We start from the raw sequence: 27,749 nt of genomic DNA, 5'->3' as shown, positions 1-27,749 counted from the left end.
CTTTCAGCCGGGTACGCCGGGGGGCGGGAAGGGTGTGTGGAGGGGGCAGAACGGAGGGCGCGGACTCAGAGTTCGCACGATTCACCATTCGTTCTGCCAAAAGATACGCCGAAAACCTACTCCAGTCCTCAGCTCGAGTAGGTTTTCGGCCGTGCGCACCGGCTCGCACGGGATTTATGTAGAGGCAGTAAGCCTCTACATAAATCTCCGTAGTGCCGGAGATGCGGGGGCATTTTTAAGTCCGGCGCAGAAAACGCCGGACTTAATAAATGTCCCCCTATGTGTGCACTCTCTGGCTGTATACTATGTGTGCACTCTCTGGCTGTATACTATGTGTGCACTCTCTGGCTGTATACTATGTGTGCACTCCCATGCTGTATACTATGTGTGCACTCTCTTACTGTATACTATGCGTGCACTCTCAGGCTATGTTCACACTACGTAAAACTACGGCCGTAGTTTTGCGGGGTGGAACATAGCCTTATTTTCAATGGGATCCCGGCCGGAGAGTACACACATCGTATGCGGTCCGGCCGGGATCTGTGCAGCGCTGGAAGCAAGCTTGCTTCACTGTGGGCTATGGGGAGCTCTGATGCGGGCGCGGCTATCCCGGCCGGAGCATACACACATAGTATGCGCTCCGGCCGGGATCTGTGCAGCGCTGGAAAAAACTGACAGGTCAGTTTTCTGCGTCCGGAATTCAGTGAATTCCGGACGCAGAAAGACCTGTCAGTTTACACAGTGAAGCGAGCTGCTCCGGCCTCTTGCTTCACTGTGGGCTATGGGGAGCTCTGATGCGGGCGCACACTGATGCGACCGCATCAGAGCTCTGCGGCCGGAAAGATCATCCGGACGGTACTTAAGTACCGGTCGAGATGATCCGGCCAGAGACCGGCTGTTCCGTGACCCGGCCGGGGTCACGGAACAGCCGGTCTCATACGTAGTGTGAACATAGCCTTATACTGTATACGATGTGTGCACTCTCTGGCTGTATACTATGTGTGCACTCTCTGGCTGTATACTATGTGTGCACTCTCTGGCTGTATACTATGTGTGCACTCTCTGGCTGTATACTATGTGTGCACTCTCTGGCTGTATACTATGTGTGCACTCTCTGGCTGTATACTATGTGTGCACTCTCTGGCTGTATACTATGTGTGCACTCTCTGGCTGTGTACTATATGTGCACTCTCATGCGGTATACGATGTGTGCATTCTCTGGCTGTATACTATGCCTTCACTCTCTGGCTGTATGCTATTTGTGCACTCTCTTGCTGTATACTATATGTGCACTCTCTTGCTGTATACTATTTGTGCACTCTCTTGCTGTATACTATGCCTGCACTCACTTGTTAGATTAATAAGATATGACATATCAATAAAGAGACAACCTGAATACCTTGGAATGTTAAGTGAAGCTCCGGCAGAAGTCTTAATGATATTATAGTGAAGCTCCGCAGAGAACGCAGGACGCCTTGATGTTAATCTTACAAATATCAGCTTGACACTAATTTAAAATTACATTAGAGAAAGTAATGAAAAGTCTATCAGCAGCGGAGCGGCAGCTCGGGCCTCCTCTCCGGGCAGCGGCATGTCAGGGCTCCGGATCACTCCGGCCTAATGTAATGTGATTACCTATTAATTCTGTGTACAGGATCAATCAGCTTTCAGGGAATATGCTGTATCAGTATGCAGGTGTTCTCGCCGACAGACTATGAGCTCATAGACGCAGGCAGGGAAGGAAAAAGATTATAGATTCATCGCATGGAGCAATTTGATCCAAAGCTGCAGAGAATACTTGATACCTTGAGGAACAACAACAAGTGCTCATTGCAGTCATCTGCATCTAGAGCGGTGGATGGTAAGGAAGGGGGAGAGAAGGGAATACATAAGTGACTGGAGTAGATTGACTCCTGACCTTTGTAGAGCACAAATTACAATTGTAACACTAATAGAATGAATGTTTTCTGTGCTGCCACCTGGTGGACAGAAGAGGTAGTGCAAATATTTTATTTATATTTTCCATTAATAAGAAATTATTTCCTTAACTAATAATAATTCCCTTATTTGTTATTCCGCAGCACTTTACAAGCTGCAAACTGAGATAGCGATTCTTCTATGTACTGGCAAAGCATAAGAGCATTGCCCTGGACTGTTTTCTGGAGGACTTTGTGGAGGATGCAGATTGACCGAGGAAATTACCAGCTACATATGCAATAAGATGACTGTACTTACTACAGTATTAGGCTATGTTCCCAAAACGTACTTAAGAGCGAAGAGAACGGTAAGAATGATCATGAACATTACTTCCAGCCATTGTTGTTCTTTGCAATCTTGGCTTTCTATTGATCCATCAGGTCAGCACTCTATTGCAACAGGTCCCAGGCTGCCATAACCATCAGCTGTCTATCATCTCTCCCATTAAACCACCTCCTATACACTTTTAAGCCATGTTCAGTGTATTTTTTAAGACAAGAACGGCCGTTGTTCCCGCTCTGTTCACAGAATGTATGGCCGTTCTAATGGCACTAGTGGCAGCTAGTCTCTGCTCCTGATTGCAGTGGAAAGCCGCTAAGTATAGAGCAGGTCCAGCTCCCGATCCTGCTCCATACACCTACATACTGGGATGTCATAGTGGCCAAAAGGGTTAAATAGGTGGCGTTCAGCAGCGGTCGGCAGGTGATAGATGAGATCCAGGGTAAGATCCGATCATAACTTTTGGGGTCAGGAAAGAATTCAGAAAATGGGGGTGGCACTTAAATACTCACAGCAGGATGACAATCCTGCTGCGAGTATGTAATCACACTGACAGGAGAGGTGTCCGCAGTGGATTTTGCTGCAAACTCACAGCGGGAAATAGGCTGCGGATACGTTGCATGTGAATCTAGCCTTACAGCGATCTGATTACATGGACACTGACACTGTGCTTGTGTGGTGTCCCACCACAGGTGTTGTTATATTTGCACCCCAGTAAGTCATGCGGGTAAAAGTGGTGGATGAAGTACTTTGTTTCCCCACTAGGTGTCACTATTATTTATTTGTATTTCTATACACAGCTGAAGGTAGTAGGTAACAGTTTTATGTCATGTGTTTTGTGCTGACCATTAACAGGTGCTTTCTCTCTGTCCTATCCTCTTTTTCCTCTCTCTTACCCACACTCAGCCGCACCACTTACAGGAGGGCCGGACTCTCTATTGTGTGACCTGTCAGGGTTGTGCAGCTGCTATTCAATGAATAGCTGGCGCACAAAACTGAAATGTCAGTTTTCGTTGCAGCCGCCAGGGATCCTGGCCGGAGCGTATACTAAGGGGGAGATTTATCAAACATGGTGTAAAGTGAGACTGGCTCAGTTGCCCCTAGCAACCAATCAGATTCCACCTTTCATTTTCCAAAGAGTCTGTGAGGAATGAAAGGTGGAATCTGATTGGTTGCTAGGGGCGACTAAGCCAGTTTCACTTTACACCATGTTTGATAAATCTCCCCCTATGTGTATACACTCCGGCCTGGATTCCATTGTCTGCAGCACAATGTGCGAGGGGGACTTCTGCTGACACTCTTCTATGTTTCTTTGTGTCTTTGCCATAGAACGGTATAAACTACTGTCGGACTGTCAGCTGCACATATCATAGACATGTGTGACAGCATGAAGATGTTCGCTCTCATCAGTGTAAATCTGGGAAGGTCCAGCTCTAGGACGTTAACAATTCAGATGTTTTCTTTTATTTGGTAGAAAAAAAGGGAAATTTTGGCAGCATATCTATGACTCTGTTCACACTGCAGGTTGCACGCTGCTTGTGGCTTAAGTACAGACAAAAAACAAAAGGTGCAACAGCAACCCACAGGTGTAAGGGCTTACCGTATATACTCCTCCCAACATACACACGGTAAACACCTGCTCTGTAGATATTAAAAATTTTAATATCATTTTTTTTTTTTTTTTTTTGTCTGTGCTTAAGCCACAAGCAGCGTGCAACCTGCAGTGTGAACAGAGTCATAGATGTGCTGCCAAAATTTCCCTTTTTTTCTGTTGAATGTGGGGTGTGTGGCTGCCTCCTGTTGGCTTGCACTCCACCCATGTCCCAAGGCTGCTATAGAAAGAGATCATTTGGCTCCTATCTGCCCAGTTGTAGGCTTATTCAGCCCAGGAGAGGCCATTGCTAGTGTGAAAATGCGAGTAGGGACCATGACAGAGTAGGCCATGTCTCGAGGATGCCTTGACGTTGGCGACATGGTACACTCTGTTTGATCAAATAGTTTGCTAAGATCCTCACTTTTCTAAAAAAAAAAATTATATTTACATTTTTAATATCTACAGAGTAGGTTTTTTACTGTGTGTACGCTGGGAGGAGTATATACAGTAAGCCCCTGCACCTGTGGGTTGCTGTTGCACCTTCTTTTATTTGGTGTCTGATCTAATGATCCCATCAGATGATTCATCATTGGATAAATAAACTCAGATAACTCAGCGAATAGTCACATACTAGATGCTATCTTGCTGCCCAGTTTGGTTGGTTTTTATCATGAAGTACACAGGGCCTATAAAGTTCAAAGTGGATGGAAAAAAAAAATATATATATATATATATTATTGTAGAATAACAGGTAAAAAAAACCAAAACAAAAAAACAAAACAAATTCACTAACTGCTTGTGAATCCTGGCCCAGCTGGAAGATTTCAATATACTGAATTAAACAAAACATAAATGTGCTTAAAGAGCACATGCTAAATGGAAGTGATCTGTTATCATACTATTCAGGGTTACATGGTACAAGTCTGCCATTCAACTATTATGTCAGATGGTAAAAATGTTTGGTGCCCTGTGTTAAATAATCACCATTCTTACAGTGCTGTCTCCGCCATTGATGGTTGGAGACTTTAAGGCTAGGTTAGACTGGGTTCACACTGTGTTTTCGCAATCCGTTTTTTTTTTTTAAGTTTTGTGCAAAAAACGGATGAAAAAACTGATGTTTTTGTGAAAATCCGTTTTTCTAATGACTTCCATTATAAAAAAAAGGGATAAAAAACGGATAAAAACAAGTTGCAAAAACAAAAAGTTGCAAAACTACAATTCCCATCATGCCTGGAACCCTTTGACTGCTCATGCATGATGGTGATTGTAGTTTCCCTGAAGAAGCTTGGGCGAAACGTTGGAGCAGAGGTGGAGGCCAGGTACCTGGGATCACACAGCAGGGGGCATTATGACTATGGAGGGCATAGCAGGGGTCATTATTATTAAATAAAAGGGCACATTAGGTAGCATTATTTCTATATCAAGGGCACAGCAGGGGGCAATATTATTGTATGGGGTACCCAGCAGGGGGCATTATTAGTATAAGGGGGCACATCAGGGGACATTACTAATGTATGAGGGGCACAGCAGGGGGCATTATTAGTATATGAGGGAACAGCAGGGGATCCTACATACAGGGGGCAACCCACATACCTACTTGCTTTACTGCACATGACACCAAACAGCGGAATTACTACAGTTTGGGAGACTATAGGAGGGAGAAGGGGAAGGAAGTTGCTAGAAATGTGCGGAGCCTGGGATGTCTGACTGGCAGGTTCTGAAGAGATGAATTGTAGCTGGAAGAAATCATCATGGTGGTCTGGGCAAGATGGAGAGGAAAAGGGAAAGTGACGCCTCAGATCAAAGAAGAGGTCACTGATACTTTCTGGCACCAGTTGATTTGAAAGAAAAAAAAAATTGGTGAACAAGCCCTTTAAGGGAATATGATATATATTTTACAAATTGTTGTGAAAAGAAAACGGTAAAATCTCCAGCAATGAAGGGGTTATTATATAAGAGGGGTGGTTAGTGCTGGAACCTGGGATGAGATTTACAATCCTTCCTCCAGCCCCCGGAGAAGGAGCGGGTGGGAAATCCTCGCAGAACACAGATGTAAACTCTTAGATTTGTGGCTTGTGAATTTATAATGCTTCTTGTGTCCAACAACAAATTGTTCTGTGCAGTGAGCGATGTTCCTGATCACACACCACGGTGAGGTGGAAGTGATTTATGATCAGGGTATAGATTGTTTATGCCTCTCGCAGCGAGCAAAGCGTGGAGATGGTGTGTATGTACGGGGATCATCTGCATCCAAATAGAATTTCAATGAGAAGCCGTATTTATCCAGCTTGTCTGGTGGCTGATATGTTTAGTGTAAGTTGTGGACGGTCGTTACTTAAAGTAAAGATGTCCATGCACCTTATACTAATGTAGACTGATCCCACCATCGCCCATTGTCTAAGGATGTCAAACTCACGTTCATCTCAAGGGGACAGCGTCTGGCTATTGTCATCTATGTCCATGAGTCTTGCTGTAAAGCAAGTCACTAAATGCTGTTAAGAACAGCCCAGGCAAGATGGCCGCCCCCCAGAAAATAGAAACAGATTAGAATAAAAGAAGTTTTAGTATCTAGCTCTAATCAATAAAAGAAAATTTAGGTGACATATTCCCTTTAATATTGTGTATGTGGAAGTTGGAAGAGATATCTATTGACTGAACAGACATTTGACAATTATTGAAAATGTATGGCCACCTTAAAGTGACTGAAGCCTTCTTCTCCCCCAGACAACACCTTTAATGCATACAGTACTTGTAATTAAGAACTTTTGACATATCACAGAAATATGTTGAAGGTCTTGATTGGTTAGGGGCTCACTGCTGTGAACCCCAGCAAGTGGGGAGAATGCACATTAGCGCACTTCACTTCCTTGCTGTCAAGAAAACTGAAAACTTAAAGGGGTTGTTCATAAAATCTTTTTTTTTTTTAAATCAACTGGTGCCAGAAAGTGCCAGAGATTCACAATATACTTCTATTATAAAATCTCAAGTCTTACAGTACTTATCAGCTTCTGTATGCCCTGCAGGAAGTGGTGTATTCTTTTCAGTCTGTAGAGCAGGAGAGGTTTACTATGGGGATTTGCTACTGCTCTGGACAGTTCCTGACATGGACAGAGGTGGCAGCAGAGAGCACTGTGTCAGACTGGAGAGAATACACTACTTCCTGCAGGACATACAGCAGCAGATAAGTACTGGGAGACTTCAGAGTTTTGAATAGAAGTAAATTACAAATCTATATAATTTTCTAAAACCTGTTGATGTGAAAGAATTACTTTTGCTGGAGTACCCCTTTAAATGACAAACTCCGCTCTTCTGTATATGTATGCTGTGTTTTAGAGACTGCTTTGACAACATGGCGGGAAGTAGTTTCCTTATCAAAAACAATAGTTATTGTAATAGATTGGCAGCGAGTCACATTACTGCTTCTCTTCGCCTCCTAGTTATGAGGTCACGCGGCTCGGTATTGCATAATGTGCCAAAACTTCAATTAGCATTGAGCATCGAGTGTTAAAATATGAAACCCGAGGGATTAGAGCCTGGAATGCTCAGCAATGGCGTAAGCAAGATTAGCAGAAAGCACGGATCCTTTGATTCTTATAAGATGCTTCTAGCCGAGTTAATGTGCATCTTTAATCATTCGGGTGTCACCGAGGAAATGGATCCACTGCAGTCATCAGAGTAATGGCCGGGCGATGCCTTATTACCTGCTGCTTCCATAGTAATCGACGATAAAGGGGGGGCATCCATCAATGTCTCGTAGTGAAGTTGGGAAAAAATGTCTGTCTATTACTCTCTACCCACTACCTTCCATCAATGATCTCTTCTCCCCAACTCTCCATACTACTCTGTCAAGTGTCACACTCCGGGATGATGGGTGTCTTTCTGCATTATCACCACTTGGTGTCCCACTCTCCCCTCTTTGTCTGTAAGCACAGCTGAAGGAAAAGGGTTAACTACTGTTTTCTGCTGTTCACTTTGACCAATCAGTGGTGCAGGTACCTCACACTCCTTCCCTCTCATTTCTCCAACATGTTCCCCACCAATGGGAGGTTAGACCAGGTCACCCCTATAAAAGGTTTGTTAGTTCCTGGTGGGAGGTCTTCTAGTCTGTAGTGGACTTGGAGTGAGACTGAAACACAGCTACAGATTTTCTTACACATCCAGATGCAGTGCTAAGCCCAAAGGTGGGGTAATTGTCACCTGGGTCAACCTTGCCTACGCCTGGGATCCTTCTTTCTAAGTCAGGACAATCTACAGTTAAAGGGGTTGTCCAGCGAAAAACTTTTTATTTCAAATCAACTGGTGCCAGAGAGTTATATAAATTTGTAATTTACTTCTATTAAAAAAATCTCAAGTCTTCCCATACTTATTAGCTGCTGTATGTCCCGCAGGAAATGTTTTATTTTCAGTCTGACACAGTGCTCTCTGCTGACATCTCTGGCCAAGACAGGAACTCTTGTCTTGGTTTTCCATGAATCCCCATAGAAAGCCTCTCCTGCTCCGGACAGTTCCTGTCTCGGCCAGAGATGTCAGCAGAGAGCACTGTGTCAGACTGAAAATAAAAGAACATTTCCTGCAGGACATACAGGAGCTAATAAGTATGGGAAGACTGGAGATTTTTTAATAGAAGTAAATTACAAACCTGTATAACTTTCTGGCACCAGTTGATTTGAAAGAAAAAGACAACCCCTTTAAGTGATTAATCCTCATTAGGACAAAGAGCCTAAGCTGAAGTATCCTACTGGTAACTGCTCGACTACCATCTAAGCACCCTGGCGCATGGCAAGATTACCAGGTAGTATTCACCAGTCTCCTCAGCCCCGTGTCTTCACTGCCGCTCACCCCAGACATTTTTCCATAGACGTTATTATAGTACATTTGTTGATTTAAAAAAACAAAACAAAAAAAAAAACGGATGTATTTAATCCTATTACACAGTTCATACACCGTATTTTTGCTCAGTATTTTAGTCCTCATATTGCAACCAAAACCAGGAGTGGATTAAAACTGCAGAAAGGCCATGTTCACACACTGTTTAAATTTAGTGGACGGCCGCCATTTATTGGCAAATAATTGGCGTTATTTTAAAAAACATTGGCCGTTGTTATAAAATAACGGCCATTATTTGTCATAAAATGACGACCATCCACTAAATTTCAACAGTGTGTGAACATGGCCTTTCTGTGTTTTTAATCCAGTCCTGGTTTTGGTTTCAATATGAGGATTAAAATACTGAGCAAAAATACTGTGTGTGAACCCGGCCATAGTTTGCTTTTATTTCGCTGTGTGTGAACCCAGCCTTAACGTGACATTTATTAGGAGATTTGACCGTTCGCTTTACATTGTTATACAGATTTATGGCGCAAAACACAGCGGGAAGAAGCAATTTCCCCCAATATATATTATTCCCCATTCCCTAGATCTGAGGTTGGGAATGAATCTTTGCGCTGGGAATGACGGCCTTGTTACCAGTCGATGTTTTATTGTGCTGACAGGAGTTTATCTCGGGGCTCTTACTGGCATTTGTCTTCCAGATTGCTGATGTTTAGAAGCTTTAATGCAATGCTGTCTGCCATCTTGTGATCAATAAATACAATTTCTTCGGTTCCATTTCTCCACCGACGAATGTTACCACAAATAAGGTATTACGCCAATAAATCCAGTGTCCTGCATGGCGTCTGACACATTAGCGCGGTCAATGCTTGCTGATGTATATTGTGTTGACAAACTCTGTGCTCATATTTTTATATTAAGCCGCAACTCCGGATCCTTGTTCAATAACACTTATAGCTGAGCAGAACGATACCAGACGCGACCATCAGCGAGCGAGTCACAGAGAAAGGACTCTCATAGAAACACTGCTTTCAATGTACAATAGCTGCCCCCTATGCAGCTCGGCCGGCACGGTGGTGTTGTGCTACATTAACCAGTTTGGGCCGTTTTACTATCCCCAATGGTCGGTAACCTCCAGCAGTGTTTAGGGTCACTTGGGCACTTGTCACGGTAGCCTGGAGTGGTAGCAGACCCACCCGGGTAGTTGGTACTGCCACTCACAGAAAGGGGAAATAACCCAATTATACGCTGGTGTGTGCAGGTCCGGTGCGTTTAGTAAAAAATATAACACTTTACTGAAGTAATACTTGAGTTTAACAGTACACGTGATACAGTAGTGCAAATCTTGACACTGACGTTGGTGCTGACACAGAAGTAACCGGTGCTTGTAGAAGTAGAAGGTGCTTTGCAGAGGAGAAGAGCAGAGGAGCCCTACCCAAGGCAGTAAATGTGCTCTGCTGGAATAGGTGTAGAGGTTGAGATAAGAAGATGCTCATACTCACGGATGCTGGTAGCGGCTCTGAACCTCCTTATGCCCCCTAGTTGCAAGATACTCATCCTAGGTGGGTGATACAAGCCCCAAGCCCAAGGTTGCACAGTCTTCCTGCACTGTGCAGTAGGATACATAGACCTTGCATGATAGCTTTGTCCTACTGGGGTCAGTTCCTCTTGCTTCTTGATACTGCCCTACACTTTTTAGAGAGTTTTCTGGCGTGGGCTAGGGTATTCCTAGGTGGCTTCTCTCCCCTAAGGTGAGATTAGCACTGCATAGTTGCTGTAGTGTCTGGTAGGAAAACTTTGTAAGGAGATGACCTCACAAACATCCGTTCACTTGGACCTCCAACTACTAACTCTCAACTTCCTCCCACTGGGGACTAACTCATCGTACAGGGGGGCTAAAACTGAACCCTCCTGTGAGTGTGTGTCAGAGAGTAGAGACAGGATAGGATAAGAGAGAATAAGCACCTCTGACTGGTCAGCAGTACAACACACAACATAAACAATTAACCCTTTTACAACATCAGCTGTGCAACACGTTTAGCTAGGAACAGTTGTGACATCTAGTGGGGAAAATACAGTACTACATCTCCCACTTGTGAGCCTGAGTGACTTACTTTGATGCCCTAGACAGCACTAGTGATGAGCGAATAGTGAGATATTCGAATATTCGATATTCGTACGAATATCCCGTGAATATTCGATCGAATATTCGATCCCATTAAAATCTATGGGAACAAGTATTCGATCAGTGAAAAACATCTATTTGACCATTTGGAGGGTGAAACCGGAAGCTGGGGGATTTGAACGCTTATCGAATATTCGTGGGATATCCGTACGAATATCGAATATTCGAATATCTCACTATTCGATCGAACAGTATTCGCTCATCACTAGACAGCACCAATGGTGGGACACCACAATGGGGAGGGGGGGGGGGAATAAGAGGAGTGAGAGCCCTGATCACAAAAGCTTACAGTCTATGAGGAGGAGACACAAGAGAAGTGATAACACATAAATTCCACCATATCTGTTCCTCGTGAGTTTCCGGTAATTGTGGCAAACAACGACATAAACCTTTACCTGTGTACACACTGCAATAGAAAGCATATAAACGTTAAGCCACCTCATCTGAGAGCTGCAAATGAAAGATTCATGGTGGTTACAGGTGACATTTCTGCTGATCGCTGTGATCTTTGCTGCAGATACCAGTGACTGCTCGGCTAATGTACTAATAAAAACGTCTTATAAAGCATAAATCATGCGGAGCTGCAGATTTACATCTGGTTCCTTCGGCAGGCGGAGTATAATGGATGGAAGGTGGACTCATACAGTCATTCTATCAGACCTTCCGAAATAATTAGGTTTCCATTTAACACCATCACTCACTAGGCTTGTTCATTTTTTTTAAACCTTACAAAATGTGAGGCTGTCAACAATGTGCGGCAAAGAGCGGCGTATCAGGAGAAGGAGACTAAATGAACGTATATGCAAAAATATTTAACTTGACAAGTCCGACAAGTTCATCTAGAATAGTTGACATGGGAATACATGACATTGTAGTTATCAATGATTCTGTTTACCAGGGGCAGGTGTTAGAAAGAAACTGGGTATAGAGCGGGCTCCAACTATGGCTATGCTGAAGAAAAATTAAGTTAGGCCATGAGGAGGAAAGAGCTGCCTGTAGAGCTCAGATAGGATTGGTTGGAGACAAAGATCTGGAGAAGAGGAAAAAAAAAATTACTACTGTGGTAGCTGCTGTGACCGGTCACTTGCTAGATGGTTATGTGTGATGCCACTTCTATGGTGGATGGTTGGTGGAATATAGCTCAGCCAGTTAGGATGTGCTCGTGATGTATGTGGCTGGCTATATTGCTCCCCAATGGTCAGTAACCTGCCGGGCCACGAGAGGTCCCTTGGGCTCTTATCACTGTGGTCCGAAGTGGAGAGATGACCCACGCAGACTGTCAGTACCGCCACCCACAGAAGGAAGAAATGACCCAAGGACGGTGCAGCTTGTATATAGGTGCTGGTGGGATAATGAGTCCCAGTAGAATAAACAAACTTTTCTTTACTAGCAAGTCTCTGATAATATAGGTGTACTGAGAGTTGCTGAGGTAGAGAGTAAGATAGCAGTGCTGACTTGGTTACGTGCTACAAGGGTGACACAAGCCCCGGTCCTAGTTACCTGAGTTGAGCTAAGTGTCCGAAATTATCCGGTGTCACCTGCGCTGCGAGATAGAGTACGTAGGCCCTTGGCTGCTTTGCTCTATCTGGATCAGTTCCTCTGCTTTGGGATACTGTCCTGCACTGTGTAGAGATGCTCACGGCATGGGTTGTGGTGTTCTCTGACTTGTCCTCTGTGGTGTCCCACTACGGGTGTTACTATTACATACACCCTTCGCAAAAGTCTGTACTTTTTGTGGTCTTCTTATGATGAAAGTAGTACTAAGAGTTGACCACTAGATGTCGCTATATTATGTATTGATGTATTGAAGCTGCACAGCTGAAGTATTGCAAAGGGTTATTGTGTTTATGTGTATCGGAATCTGTGAACCAGAAGGATTTCTGCTTTTTTCTTTCCTATCATCTCTCCTCTCTGTTCTTCTATTGCACTCTTTTCACCCAATCACAGCCCACCCTACACTCTGTAGAGGAAGTAAGTCCCATCGGTGGGGGTGGAGGAAGGACGCAACATAGATAGCTCTCCACAGTGGTCTTATCCGGGCCCTGGCCCTCTGCCAGGTCCCCAAAGTCTTAACCAGTACCCCACATGGGTAGGACGCAAGACAGCACACTGGTACTAACCTTTTTACCAGTACCCACACAAAGCACTATGCAGTGTTAAAACCTCTCAGGAGAGGACTAGCCAAAAGATAACCTTAACCCATGCCGTGAACAGAGAGAAGTCACAGTGCAGAACAGTATCCACTATAGAACCAAAGAGCTAGGAACTGATCCGGGTGGAGCAAAGTTGCAGTAAGCCTATGAACTCCATCTAGTAGCGCGGGTGTCAGCAGGGAACACTCAGTATTCCGCTTAACCCAGGTAACAAGGTCTGGGACCTGTGTCACCCATTAATACGGTTCTTCCAATGCTAGTGGGCATAAGGTGGTGTGAAGACTAGAGCAAAGGTCAAAACACAGGCACAGGTGTTCTTTTTCTTCTTCTTCTTCTTCTACAAGTATTCTTCTTTAGCCTCCAACATCCCGGCAGAGCACATTACTACATGGGTTGAGACTCTCACGGCACCCTCCTCTCAGCTACTGTACTTCAGTACAACTTTATCGACACAACTATTTCCTACACTGCACTTATCCTCCAGATCTGGTTGTCTTATGTTCAAGTCTTTATTGGAACTTTGTCAAATGTATATCAAAAATCTTCTCTATTACCTGCTGCACATTTACAAGTAGTAAACCAACTCAACGTTACTCCAAGAGCCACGTACACAACATACTCACCGCAACCTTGGGACACTTCCCCTTTCTGTGGGTGGCGGGTCCTACTACTAGCAAGTGACCGGCCGTCCCTCCGATATAACACCTCCGGGGGGCACACCACATCCTCCCTTTAGTGTTTAACACTGCATCGTGAGTATACAGGTTGCTTTAAGAAAAAGAATCTCTGTGTTCTGCATACGTGTCTGTACACTATAGCTGATCTGTCCCAGACAGGGAACCTGGCAGAGCCTGGCTCCTGGCTAGATCAGCAGGGATGCCTGATCTGTGTGTATTGCTCCATTGAGAATCAGAGAAAAACTGACTTAAGTGTGGTGAGTGGTGGAGAAGAGAGTGCGAGAAGGAAAGAGAATAGAGATAGGTAGAGAAAGAACAGCATCTCTCATAGGTTGGTACAGACCACGTGGTACAAAACAGTCACCCTTAAAAGACTACAGCTGGGCAATGTATACAGAAATACACATAGTGACATCTAGTGGCAAAACTTATACATAACTTCATCACCACTTTACTTTCAAAGTACAAGGCTTTTGCGAGGGGTGTTCAAAACAGAAACACCCGTGGTGGGACACCACACTGCTCTCAAAGTTCACAAGACCACAGCGGCCTCCATAATTCTTACATGAAAGATTTTGGGAAAAGTAAAATTAGTTGGGCTCACAAAACCATGGTATACCCGAGGTCAATGATTGGCCTTGTACCTAAGGGATAATAGCAGTAAAACTGAAATAGAGAAAATATGTCCAATCCTTAATTATTGTTGCATTCAATCTATTAATTCATAATAATAGTATACCCTAGAGGATTTCTCTATTTCTGATCTTGGAAAAAGCCAGCTCTCTCCCTGTCAGCATTCTCGGCGGGAATGAGTGACAGGCCTCTATAATTACCAGCCGCGCCTCTCCCTGCCGCGCAGCGGGGGATTAAGCTAAATTTTCCCGGATATAAAGCTGCTGCATCCGTGACGACACGAGCCGTTGGCTGCACAGGAGCTTTATACAGTGCTCCAGGGAACCATATCAACCATATCAACCTGATTGGGCATGATCATCTCCCCTCTCTTTCTACTGATCAGTCGGGGTCTGAACACTCGGTAAGGTTGCTGTTTTTGTCTGTATATTATCGACAGCAGCGTACACCTGCATAGTGTGAACAGTGGTTTTGAAGTGCTGGCTGTTTTTTGTTTTTTAATGCCTTCTTTGACGTGTCAAAAGTGTTTTTGTTTTGTTTTTTAATAACCGGTACTCCTGAGCATTTTATTATCCTCAATAATATTCATCGTTATCCTTTTAATCGTTTTGCAAACCGTCAAAAGTGTTTTCGGGTAAAAAAAAAAAAAAAAAAAAAGTCATATTTCTGATAACTTTCCTATTTCTCTCCACACTTGAAAACTTTGCCTGGCATATTAGAGATAAATTATGATTACGACTGCTCACTTCAAGGGAGAGAAATGAGCGTGCGAGGTTTGCCAAGGGCACCAGACTGGATCCGGTGTCAGTTTGAGTAATGCTCTCAACACCTACTGAGCAAAGGTGAAGTTCACAACAACCCATAGCGTCCTCTATGGAGGGTATATACTGGAGGGGGCATGATGGGCTAAGGTTAGACTAACTAGAGATGACTAAGCAGGAAAACCAAGCAAAAAAAAAACAAAAACTGATACACCATAAACCAATTTTTAATAATTAATAAAATAAGATTAGAAGTATAAGGGTGAGGCCACACGACGCTGTTGGCTGCAGATGTTTTCCTGCACACTTGTGCATTTGGCCAACGTCCCATGTGGTTTCCCCCCCTGGGCAGGGTGCACATAGTGCGGGTGGGAAGCAGCTGAAACTGCGCTAATATAGAAGTTTGTAAAGTTTTTAGATTGACTTTGGCTAAAAGCCATTTGGCCCTTTGGTATCTAAACAGCCTAATTTTTTGATGCACATAAGGATGTTGGCTGTAAGAGGAGAGGCAATGCATATAGTACTCTACGCACCCATGTTCACTAAAGGTCCCCATACACCTTCAATGGCTATTATGTCTCCCGTCCGGCACCCGTCTGCCCCATACACAGGGAACATTCGGCACAACTGAGAATTCCTCTCTTCTCTATGGGGAGGGGGTAAGCAGCAAACAGAGTGCTCTGTCTATGGCTTATCTCTTCCAGAACAAAGTGGTCAAGCAGCGTTTTTCCATCATGTCCAATCCTTACCACCAGCGATATCATCTGCCAGTGGTCATAATCTTTAACTATCAATCTCTTTTTTTTTTTTAACTGCTTCAGTTTGAGCAGTCCAGTGGTATATGAACAGAGACTGAAGAAGAAAAGGTCATGGTCATAGTCAAGTTGACAAGATGGGATCAGAGTAGTTTTCAGAGGATTTTAAAGGGGTTAACTCTGTGGGTTGGGGAGTTTGAGAAAAGGGGTGGGCTTGGGTTATAGGACCTTTAGAATGGGTTACATCCTCTTTTTCGTGAAGCATCAGAATCATGTATCTAAGTGTTCCAGAGCGACTTCTTTCCCCCTTCTAACTTTAGAATGTGCCACCACAGAGCCTCCTCCTATGTAACAAGGAGGCACCATATACTAGAAATGGAATCCTAGTTACCACCTGGTGGCCTAATGACAGACTCTGTGGATCCTCCCTGTAGTAGTTTTGCTAATTACATTAGTACCTCCTTAGCATTCTTGAATCCCAAGCATGTCCCCTCTGTATAGTAAATAGCCATATAAACAACAACAACAACAACATAATAATAATAATAATAATAATAATAATAATAATAATAATACAATCTATCTATCTCCTATCTATCCACCTATCTGTGATGTTGGTACCTGCTTTTAGTATGTGGCTGGCTTGTATTCCCTGAAATGGTCGGTAACCTTCCGGGTTGTTGAGGGTCCCTTGGGTTCTTGTCACGGCAACCTGGAGTGGCAACTGACCCATCCAGGATATCGATACCGCCACCCACAGAAGAGGGGAAAATAACCCAAGGTGTGCGGTGGCGTGTTTTTAGGTGCTGGTGCAGATAAGGATGAGCAGAGTCCGTTTGATATAAAAGTAGCACAACTTTACCGTAGAGCTTTTGCAGGTTATCAGTACACGTTTTACAGACAGTAGAAATCTTTGGTACAATCTTGAGTGCATGACTTAGTGCTTGAGGTAGGTGTGTAGAAAGAAAAGAAGTTGTAGGGCTGGTAGAAGTTATAGAGGAGTTTGCCAAAGGAGCCCCAGACCCAATGTAGCCTTGTCCTAATAGATATCTTTGTAGTGAAGTGATACTCGTACTCAAGTTTAGACAACGTCTGACTGCCTTCTGCCCTCTGGTATCGGAGAACCCGTCCCAGTAGGGTAGCATGAGCCCCAGCTGTGGTTATATGGGTGTAGCAAGGTGTCCGAGGTGTCCCAGTTACCTCCACTGTGCAGTAGGACACGTAGACCTTTATGATAGCTTTGTCCTACTGAGATTAGCTCCTATTGCATCAGGAGTCTGTCCTGCACTTTGTAGATGTGTTCCTGGCTTGGGCTAGGATGTTCCTCGGTGACTACTCTTCCTTACTTGTGCTTAGCACTGCATAGTGTAAGTAGTAATTGCTTCAGCAGAACTGTTGGTCTCTAGCTGCATCTGTTCACACTGAACACCAGTCTCAACTGAACTAACTCACTTCCTCCCACATGGAGTAGAGTGTAAAGAAAAGCTGGAGAGGATAGGTAGAAAAGAAAGAGCTCCTCCTAGTGGTCAGCACATAACACATGGTGTAACCAACATTACCCCATGACTTCCTTCAGCTGTGCATTGAAAGACATATAAATATAAGAAACACTGACACCTAGTGGGGAAACTGCATACTTCATCCATCACTGGTTTTAACCTGAGAATTTTTGGACAGGTGCATAAGAAACACTGGTAGTGGGATACCACATATCTATCTATCTATCTATCTATCTATCTATCTATCTATCTATCTATCTATCTATCTATCTATCTATCCCTCCACCTCCATACCTATCTTTATGCTTATTTAATGGAGCTTAATCTGTAATTATTTTTTCTCCCTTTCCAACAATGGAGACCATGGAGTGTAAATGATTTTCAGGTTTCATCTATAGAATTCATTGTGTGTAGAGAATTGATGCAGTATATCATTAAAATGACTGCAATGTGTTAGGGGAAGCGATTTCCTCTGGCAGAATAAAATACTTCATCACAAGTGTGGCCTATTCTGCGCCATCATGTAAATCTCTATTGACGGCAGCAATGGCTGACATTTTACAACTTACTTAAAACAATTCAACGGGTCATTAACTTTAGACCTCATAGACTGCCGGCCAAGAGAATGGAAAATGTGATCGTGCATCGGTCTCTGTGATTGTTGTCAACTTCTCATTTATTTGCCGAGACGTTTTAGTGATGGGGAGAGGATGAATATCCCGCTCTGCAGGCCTCGGAATCTTAACTTTGGAGATCCTGCGGCTTAGTTGCGCAAGTGGTCATAATTCTCCATGATGGATTTTGTGCCAGTTCCTGCGACACCTAAGTCATCATGTAGATTGCATCGTCTTAAAGATGTTCCTTCAAAAAAATCTTTGATTTGTTTAAAATTTCTTGCAAATATGCGTCTTGGTATAGCTTAAAGGGGTTGTGTACCAATTTTTTTATACTTTCAAATCAACTGGTGCCAGAAAGTGCCAGAGATATGTAAGTTACTTGCTTGCCTGAGCGTGCAGCTTTCTGGACGCGCCGACTGTGCTACTGGTAACCAGCCCGGCTGGTTGCTAGGGGCCCACCAGCAACTTCCATAGCTACCATTGCCGTGGCCAGGACTTCATGACCCCCCCAGCCGAACGGCACAGCTGCTAGGCATTATTGTATGCTGACTGGTGACCGCCACCGCTTGTCAGCTCTATAGTGTGCTGGGGGCTGGAGTCTCAGTCCCCAATTACGTCCTGGGACTGGGATTCTAGTCTCCATAAAACTACTCCCCTCATCATCCTCCTTGCCTGCGATACAGCCTCTTTGGGCTATGTTCACACTCTGTAAGAGACCGGCCGTTCCGTGACCCCGGCCGGGTCACGCAACGGCCGGTCTCAGCACAGATCATCCACTGAATTGCGGCCACAGAAAACTGGCATGTTAGTTATTTGCGGGTCCGCATGGGATCCCGGCCGGAGCGTATACGATGTGTATACGCTCCGGCCGGGATTCCATAGCAGATAGGGCAGTGTTCACAGGCGCCGATGTCAACAATGGCGGGACTTTTACATAGTGTGACCATAGCCTTAGAGTGTGACTAAGCTATCGTTTTATCCTGGTTACGTATTTCCTGGTTTCTCTGACTTTGGCTTGACTTCCTGACAATTCTCTCCAACTTCTCATTTTGTACTGCTTTGATCGATAGTTACTGATCTGGCTTGTTGAGTATACTTTGTTTATTTGTCCTGTCTTTATCTCCGTGTTCCTCATCCAGGTTAGGGACTGTGGCCCAGTTACCCGCTGCCACTTAGGGCAGATAGTGGTAAGTAGGCAAGGACAGCGGGGCGGGTGCCAGTGCTGGGCCTCACCTGTCCTGTGCCTTAGAGTCCTGTCCTCACACTGATGTTCTGGAGGAAGCAAGCGGCGAGTTGTCAGCTCAATGTTCGCTTCCTTCTCGTTCCCCACTTGCTGCATTGTGCTATTACAGGCAAAGACAGTGAGTAAGGAGCAGCGGGAGGGGGCACCCGAATAATCCTACGATCCTTATGCAACTGATTGAAGTCAGCTCATTGTTGCCTTTCATGTGCTGTTAGACTAAATGATTAAATGGCCTGAACGGTCGCTTATCGGCCAAGTTAGGCCGATAATCGTTCAGTGTAATATGGCCTTTAGAGTCGATGGAACATAAGAGTTGCACGTTTCTTCCGCACACTCCCTCGGCTGGATGTTGGGTTCCCAGTTTGCAGAAGCTCCACGGACCCTTTTTTTGCATATTAAATTTTTATAGGGGCCAATGTATCAAAGGACACTCCTAAGTTAAGACTCCATAGAATTTTTTTCACTCGTCTCCCTGTGTTTTGTTGGGTTTGCAGTGGTCTCAGGAGCAGGGCCGCCATCAGGAATTCCAGGGCCCCATACTGCCAACTTGTCTGGGCCCCCACCTTACCAAAGACATTAATCCAAAAAATCAGGACATACGTTTGGCTATTTAAAGCCCATAATATGTGTTAAATTACAAGTCAATTAAGTCATGTTTTCAGCCTTAAAAATAACTATTGTTTTATAAAAGAGTAGCTGAAAAATGTCATGTTTTTTTTCCCACAAATAATACTGACACATCATAATCGCAATAATGTTTTGCCTGACTTCTACTTTAATATACTGTATATAGACAATAGATGCACAAACCCATACTGTACAAATAGGCAGATACACACATGTATGCACACACACTCACACAGATACATATAGATCCACAATACATGTATACACACATATAGGCAGATTACATGATGTACAAATATACCAACATAGAGAAATTACACAGATACAAACACATGCAGATTCCATATATATATATATATATATATATATATATATATATATATATACACCTCTACACAGATACATAGCATAGATGCAGACACACACATGCAGATTACCCAGATACAAACACATGCAGATGACATATATACATCACACACATGCAGATTGCACAGATATATGATCAGAGGCTCAAACACACACTCTCACACACACTTTTTATCCTTAAGGCCCCCAGTGATACAGTGCTCAGATACACACTCACACACTCACACACACACACTCTCACACACACACACACACTCACACACACTTACTTTTTTATTCTTGAGGCCCCCAGTGAGTGAAGTCTCTGCTCCCAGTCAGCAGCCTGCAGCCCCTCCTCCCCTGCACCGACTGCAGAGCTGTATACTGGAGGGAACAGAGGTCACAGCTGGGAAGGAGGAGGAGGGAGGAGAGAGGAGAGGGGGCCCGCTGCATCTTCCTGTCACCTGGGAGAGCACACAGGCCGGAAGTCACCAGCTCCACACCAGCCTGGGAGCTGCTGAGGAGGGGGCCGGTCCATTGTGGAGGGGGGGGATTCTGCAGCCCGGTCCACAAACAGTGCAGGGGGGAGGAGGGCCTAATGATTTTAGTTAAGTAGAAGGGGCCCCTTGCATCTGCGGGAGCTCTCCCCTCTTCCTGCACTGTCTGTATACCAGGCTTCTCATAAAAGTGAAGTGTGTGGGAGACCCGGGCCCCCCCATAGGCCGGACCCCATACACCTGTATTGCCAGTAATGCCCTGTTGGCGGCCCTGCTCAGGAGTAAGACCTGGTGTGATCAGTAACTTTTCACATGTCAGGAGTTACTGCTAAAACAGTAATGCTTAAAGGAGAAGTCCGGCGAAAATTATTTTTTTATATGTTATTACTTATGGAAAGTTATACAATTTTCTAATGTACATTAATTATGGGAAATGCTCATATACTGCTATTTCCCTTAATTTAGTGTATCAGGAAGTGTTAGAATTATCTCTGAAGCAGTGACGTCACGACCAACGGTGTAATTCCTATGGAGTGTCCAGCAGGGGGCGCTCTATATATAGAAGTCAATGAGTACCATTGACTTCTATATATAGTGCGCCCCTGCTGGACACTCCATAGGAATTACAGTGTATGTAATGTAATGTAATGCACTGTACTGTTGTGACTTTATAAATACATTTATGGAATACTTTGGGGAGCAAGTGTCCTTGCTCCCCAAAGTATCCCATAAATGTATTCAATGAATACATTTGCAGGGCATCGAGCAGGGAGGGAGAGAGGTGCCATCTACCTCCCCCCTCCTTGCTCGGTGCTGGGAACATATACAAAGCACTACTCCCCCATTATCTGCAGATAATGGGGGAGTAGTACCTTTTGCTATCCCTATCACCGCCCGCGCCGCCGCCGCTCACACAGGGGCTGCTATTCATGCCCCCCGCCGCTCCCCCTCCTCCTCCTCCCGGCATCAAACTTACGATCGCGCTGCTGATTCCCCGCCGCCCGCGCCGCTCCTAACTACCCGCCCGCTCGCTCGCCCGCCCCGTTCCTGGCCGCCGCTCTCTGCTCATGCCGGCCGCGTCAGCCCGCCCCCACCCCGGCCGGGGACACCAGGAAGCGCCGTGCTCCCGGCCGGGGTGGGGGTGGGCTGACGCGGCCGGCATGAGCAGAGAGCGGCGGCCAGGAACAGGGCGGGCGAGCGAGCGGGCGGGTAGTTAGGAGCGGCGCGGGCGGCGGGGAATCAGCGGCGGGATGAATAGCAGCCCCTGTGTGAGCAGCGGCGGCGCGGGCGGTGATAGGGATAGCACAGGTACTACTCCCCCATTATCTGCAGATAATGGGGGAGTAGTACTTTGTATATGTTCCCAGCACCGAGCAGGGAGGGGGGAGGTAGATGGCACTTCTCTCCCTCCCTGCTCGGTGCCCTGCAAATGTATTCATTGAATACATTTATGGGATACTTTGGGGAGCAAGGACACTTGCTCCCCAAAGTATTCCATAAATGTATTTATAAAGTCACAACAGTACAGTGCATTACATTACATTACATACACTGTAATTCCTATGGAGTGTCCAGCAGGGGCGCACTATATATAGAAGTCAATGGTACTCATTGACTTCTATATATAGAGCGCCCCCTGCTGGACACTCCATAGGAATTACACCGTTGGTCGTGACGTCACTGCTTCAGAGATAATTCTAACACTTCCTGATACACTAAATTAAGGGAAATAGCAGTATATGAGCATTTCCCATAATTAATGTACATTAGAAAATTGTATAACTTTCCATAAGTAATAACATATAAAAAAATAATTTTCGCCGGACTTCTCCTTTAACTGTAACCTGGGGGTACAGTGCAACCCCCACAAACTTCTATGGTTACTATAGAGTGCCTTTGTACAACTTGTAAGAATGGGTTGACCCTGTGGCCTCTGGTAGAAATTGATCCACTTTTGTTTTAGGAAATAAGCAGAGTGGTCGTCCACTCATCCGGGCACTGTATGAGATTAGACACCAGTGTGACCAGTGATTGGCTGAGCAGGCATTGCCTGCACAGGTAAGAAGGGGAGCAATAGGGGACCAGGGACTTCAATTTTGTTTTTCAATTTTCCAAGCACCTGGGTTATATGGGAAACGCAAAATGGTGATCACTGTTCTAGAACCTGGTAAGGATTCCTGTTACAACGCCCCTACTGGTCTATCCTTGGGCTAGGTAAATTTGTGTGTAGTTTCCCTTTAATTATGCACCATCAGGATTACACTAGTGTTTGTAGAACAGTCTGCTGCGGAGGACAAATGTGCAGAGTCATATGGTTCTATTCTGTGAGACTGATTAATCTCTATGTCCGCACAGTCCTGCCACATGATAAATCATCCCAGCCGATGAGTGACTCCTTATGAGTCTATTCCTCTCCATTGTAATCTCCTATGGGGCTCTATATGTTCTTTCTTACAATGTGTCCAGGTAGAAATAACTTACACCAACACTTTTTTTTATTTAACTCTTAAAACTTATAGTTGTTAGTTAGGCTTTGTTCACACTGCATTTTTGCGATCAGTTTCTCTCATCCTTTTGATGCAAAAAACGGATGCATTTACATGAACGATTTCTTACTCGTTGTTTGATCGTTCGCTGTGTTTACACGAGCCGATTATCGCTCAAATGCAATCGTTATTGAGAAAATTCGAACGATAATCGCTCCGTGTACCTTAACCTGAAATCGTTCACCATATTACACGGAACCATAATCGTTAGTTACGATCGTTCCTACGATCGTTATTGCGATTGTTATTGTGGTCATTATTGTGATCGTTACTATGGTCGTTAATTACGAGCGTAATGCTGCGTTTACACGGAGCGATAATTGGCCCAATCGTACGATTAACAATTTAGAAGTAACGATTTTTTTTTAAAACGATCAGCGTTTAGACAGAACGATATATCGTATGGAAAAATCGTTTTGCGATCATTTTGCGATCGCTTAGGCCTATCTCGCACATAGGTTAAATCGGTGAACGACTGTTTAAACGGAACGATCTGCGAACAACGATTTAAGAACATGTTATAAGATCAAAATGAACGATTTCTCGCTTGTCGTTTGATCGTTCGCTGCATTTACACTCACGATTATCGTTCGAATTCGATCGTTATCGTGCAAATTCAAACGATAATCGTTCCGTGTAAACGCAGCATTACTATGATCGTTTTCTCCTTCTGATCCCAGTAAAACAAAGAACAATGTGCAATTACACTGAACCAGTAGTGAAAAAATGCGGAATTACAGCGAACGATTAACGATAATTTTAGGGTCAGATCTAAATCAACGATCAACGACATACGAACAATTTTCTGATTGTTGCCTGCAATTACACAGAATAATTATCGTTTAAATTCGAACAATATAACGATTTTTTGCACAATAATCGTCCCGTGTAATAGTGTGTTGTAGTAATGCAGGGACTTATAGGAGGACTGTGGGTCTTATTACACTGAGCGATTTTTAACGATTAACGACTAACGATAATCGATCGCAAACGAGATTGTTTAACGTTAATGGTGCGTTTACACGTAACGATTATCGTACGAATTTGCGCGATAACGATAGAATTCGAACGATAATCGTACGTGTAAACGCAGCGAACGATCAAACGACGAACGATACATCGCTCATTTTGATCTTTCAACATGTTATCAAATCGTCGTTCGTCGTTCGCAAAAAAATCGTTACTCCGACATCGTTAATCGTACGATCGGGCCAATTATCGTTACGTGTAAACGCACCATTAACCTGAAATCGTTCACCATACTACACAGAGCGACAATCGTTAGATACAATCGTTACTATGATCGTTTATTCCTTCTGATCCCAGAAAAACAATCAACAATGTGCAATTACATTGAACGATTAGTGAAAAAACGCGGAACTTGAGCGAACGAATGTGGAATTACAGCGAGCGGTTAGCGAACGATTAACGATAATTTTAGGTTCAGATCTAAATTAACGATCAACGACATAAGAACGATTTTTCGATCGTTGCCTGCAATTACACAGAACAATTATCGTTTAAATTCGAACGATTTAACAATTTTTCGCATGATAATCGCCCCGTGTAATAGGGCCCTAAGCTGAAGTCTATGGCTCTGCTGGAGTAGCTTGTTATCTATGCTATACGAGTAGCTCCTGTAGGATATAGTGTTACATCGCTCATGATGTATGTTACGTATCACATTTATTCTAATGAAAAGAAGACAAAGCTATGGAGGCTGGAGGCTGACAGCTCAGCGCTGGATACAGATAGATGGGGAGGATCAGATCTCATACAGAATATATGCAGAGGGAGACACATCCTGCTGTACGGCAGAAGATTAATACTACTGTTCTATAGGGAAGACAGGAATCCTGTGATAACTTCCCTTTGTACTGCACATCAGAAATGCTGCTTATAGCAATGCATAGTAATGTATAGGAACAGCTTACACATCTGTATATGGAGAGAGCAGAAGTGATTGTAAGATGTCAGGAAATCCCAGCTACCTGTATACTATTACTGTCTATGGATAAATGGAGGACTACATAACCCTGGTAATATACTTGCTGTATGTAGTTAACTGGGATGAATAGTAGGAACACTCAAATACCTATACACTAGAGACCTATAGTAATGGGATAGGATTGCCGTGTGCATACACTTACAAAGTAGTATAGATTCTACACATCGCCTACTGTAATAGAATTATCTCATTGTTATTCCCTAATAAAATGTTACATTGTGATCAAGACTCATCAATAAAGCTTATTCCATAGTGGGATTTATATTTTAATTGTATTGTATTGTGAATTGTAATACCACACACAACCTAAGGACAGGGGTGGCGCTGTTTTTGCAAGAAAGTAGATGTGCAATTTCAGATCCTGAGTAACATCTTTAAATGTAACTTGGTGGCTACTGTCCTGTCTAGTGGTACTAATGCGTATACATTGCAGAATACAAGCTGAACATTATGATAGACACTGTACATGATAGATAGATAGATAGATGAGATAGATAGATAGATAGATAGATAGATAGATAGATAGATAGATAGATAGATAGATAGATAGATAGATAGATAGGAGATAGATAGATAGGAGATAGATAGAAGATAGATAGATAGATAGGAGATAGATAGATAGATAGATAGATAGATAGATAGATAGATAGATAGATAGGAGATAGATAGGAGATAGATAGATAGATAGATAGATAGATAGGAGATAGATAGGAGATAGATAGATAGATAGATAGATAGGAGATAGATAGATAGATGATAGATAGATAGATAGATAGATAGATAGATAGATAGATAGGTGAGAAAAATATGATATATGAGATTCTTCTATTTATCTATGGTTTATCTTCAAAACGTTTACGGTGAACATTTTCTATAATGGTATCTATACAAAGATGTGGCGTTTTTAGCTATAAAACCAATGAGACAAACAGCAGAATCCAAGCGGGCGCAACTCTGAGTATTATATATATATATATGCCAGATATGTGTCTATAGGCAGAAATAATTCCTCCATGGTAAAGTTTGAAGCTATAAGAAGAGATTTATTGTGAATGTTTTATTATGACCTTTTATCCCTTCATGGTGTATGAGATCAGCGCTTTATTCTCAGCACTATGGTTATCATTCGATATACTATAACACCCCGGACTGTGAGCCCTTTATTCTCAGCACTATGGTTATCATTCTATATACTATAACACCCCGGACTGTGAGCGCTTTATTCTCAGCACTATGGTTATCATTCGATATACTATAACACCCCGGACTGTGAGCGCTTTATTCTCAGCACTATGGTTATCATTCGATATACTATAACACCCCGGACTGTGAGCGCTTTATTCTCAGCACTATGGTTATCATTCTATATACTATAACACCCCGGACTGTGAGCGCTTTATTCTCAGCACTATGGTTATCATTCTATATACTATAACACCCCGGACTGTGAGCGCTTTATTCTCAGCACTATGGTTATCATTCGATATACTATAACACCCCGGACTATGGCGCAGCTGTGTCAGAGAATGCACACTGACTAGACATAAAGCAAAGAGTTACATAAAGCAAAGCACCTGCAACCATGAAATACGCCCCGGTGTCCCGTACTGTGGATGGGAACAGACGCTGAGCTCATATACATTACAGCAGCTTTACATCACTTATATTTCAGTCGGACCCGGCCTACACTTTGCTTATTTTTGGGGGATAAATCTATTTTCACACTTTTACACGTCAGCAATAGCCTCCATAGAAGCCAGACAATCACTATAGAGGCCTAGGTGCCAGAGGGACCGCCACTGAACTGCTCCCCTGTTTATATGACACCATTACAGTGCCTGTCATGGCCAAAAGGGGGAGCTAAGTGCATACAGATGTATACAGCTCCCCTGGAGTACTAGCTGTGTAGTTCTTTATTCAGTGAAAATAATTCAATTTCGGCATTTAGACCTGCTGTGTCGAGGTGTTATCAACCTAAGCACAATTCAACCAGTTGGTCTGAATGCCGAAATTGAATTATTTGCGTTTATGTATCTCTATGCCTGGGCAAGCCTACTTAAGAGCAAGGATACGAGGAGGCAGATACTCCTGAGAAAGGAGGGCGGATCCTTCGAAACACGTTGAGGTCTTTTGTCTCCCATCAGCTTCAGTATTTTGTGGCGTTACACTTCCCGGCAAAAGACTTTTACATTGCAAGGGTTGCACGTGCTACCAGCCGGAGCGCGTCCCTTGTGAAGAGGATACTTCAATTGGAGCAAACAGACTGCAACTCTTTTCAACGATCACTTCACCACCATTTGGAGTGAGGATTGCTAGCTTCTTTTTAAACGATCCCAGGGGATACAGGTAGTGGATTACCTGACAAACCTCAACCTGGATAGAACGTCTACTTGGAGGTCAGTACTGGATATACGGCCATAGTGTAGGACCTTTTTCACTGGTGTATTTGTGGTGTTCTACAGATTTAGCTCTGCAGTTGAAGTTAATAATGGTGGTTGTACAGCTCAGCCAAAGATAAGTGTC

This window comes from Dendropsophus ebraccatus, chromosome 6, assembly GCF_027789765.1.
Source record: "Dendropsophus ebraccatus isolate aDenEbr1 chromosome 6, aDenEbr1.pat, whole genome shotgun sequence".
Classification (NCBI taxonomy): domain Eukaryota; kingdom Metazoa; phylum Chordata; class Amphibia; order Anura; family Hylidae; genus Dendropsophus; species Dendropsophus ebraccatus.
The sequence above is the reverse complement of the archived record's forward strand: the minus strand, read 5'-3'. Positions refer to the sequence as shown.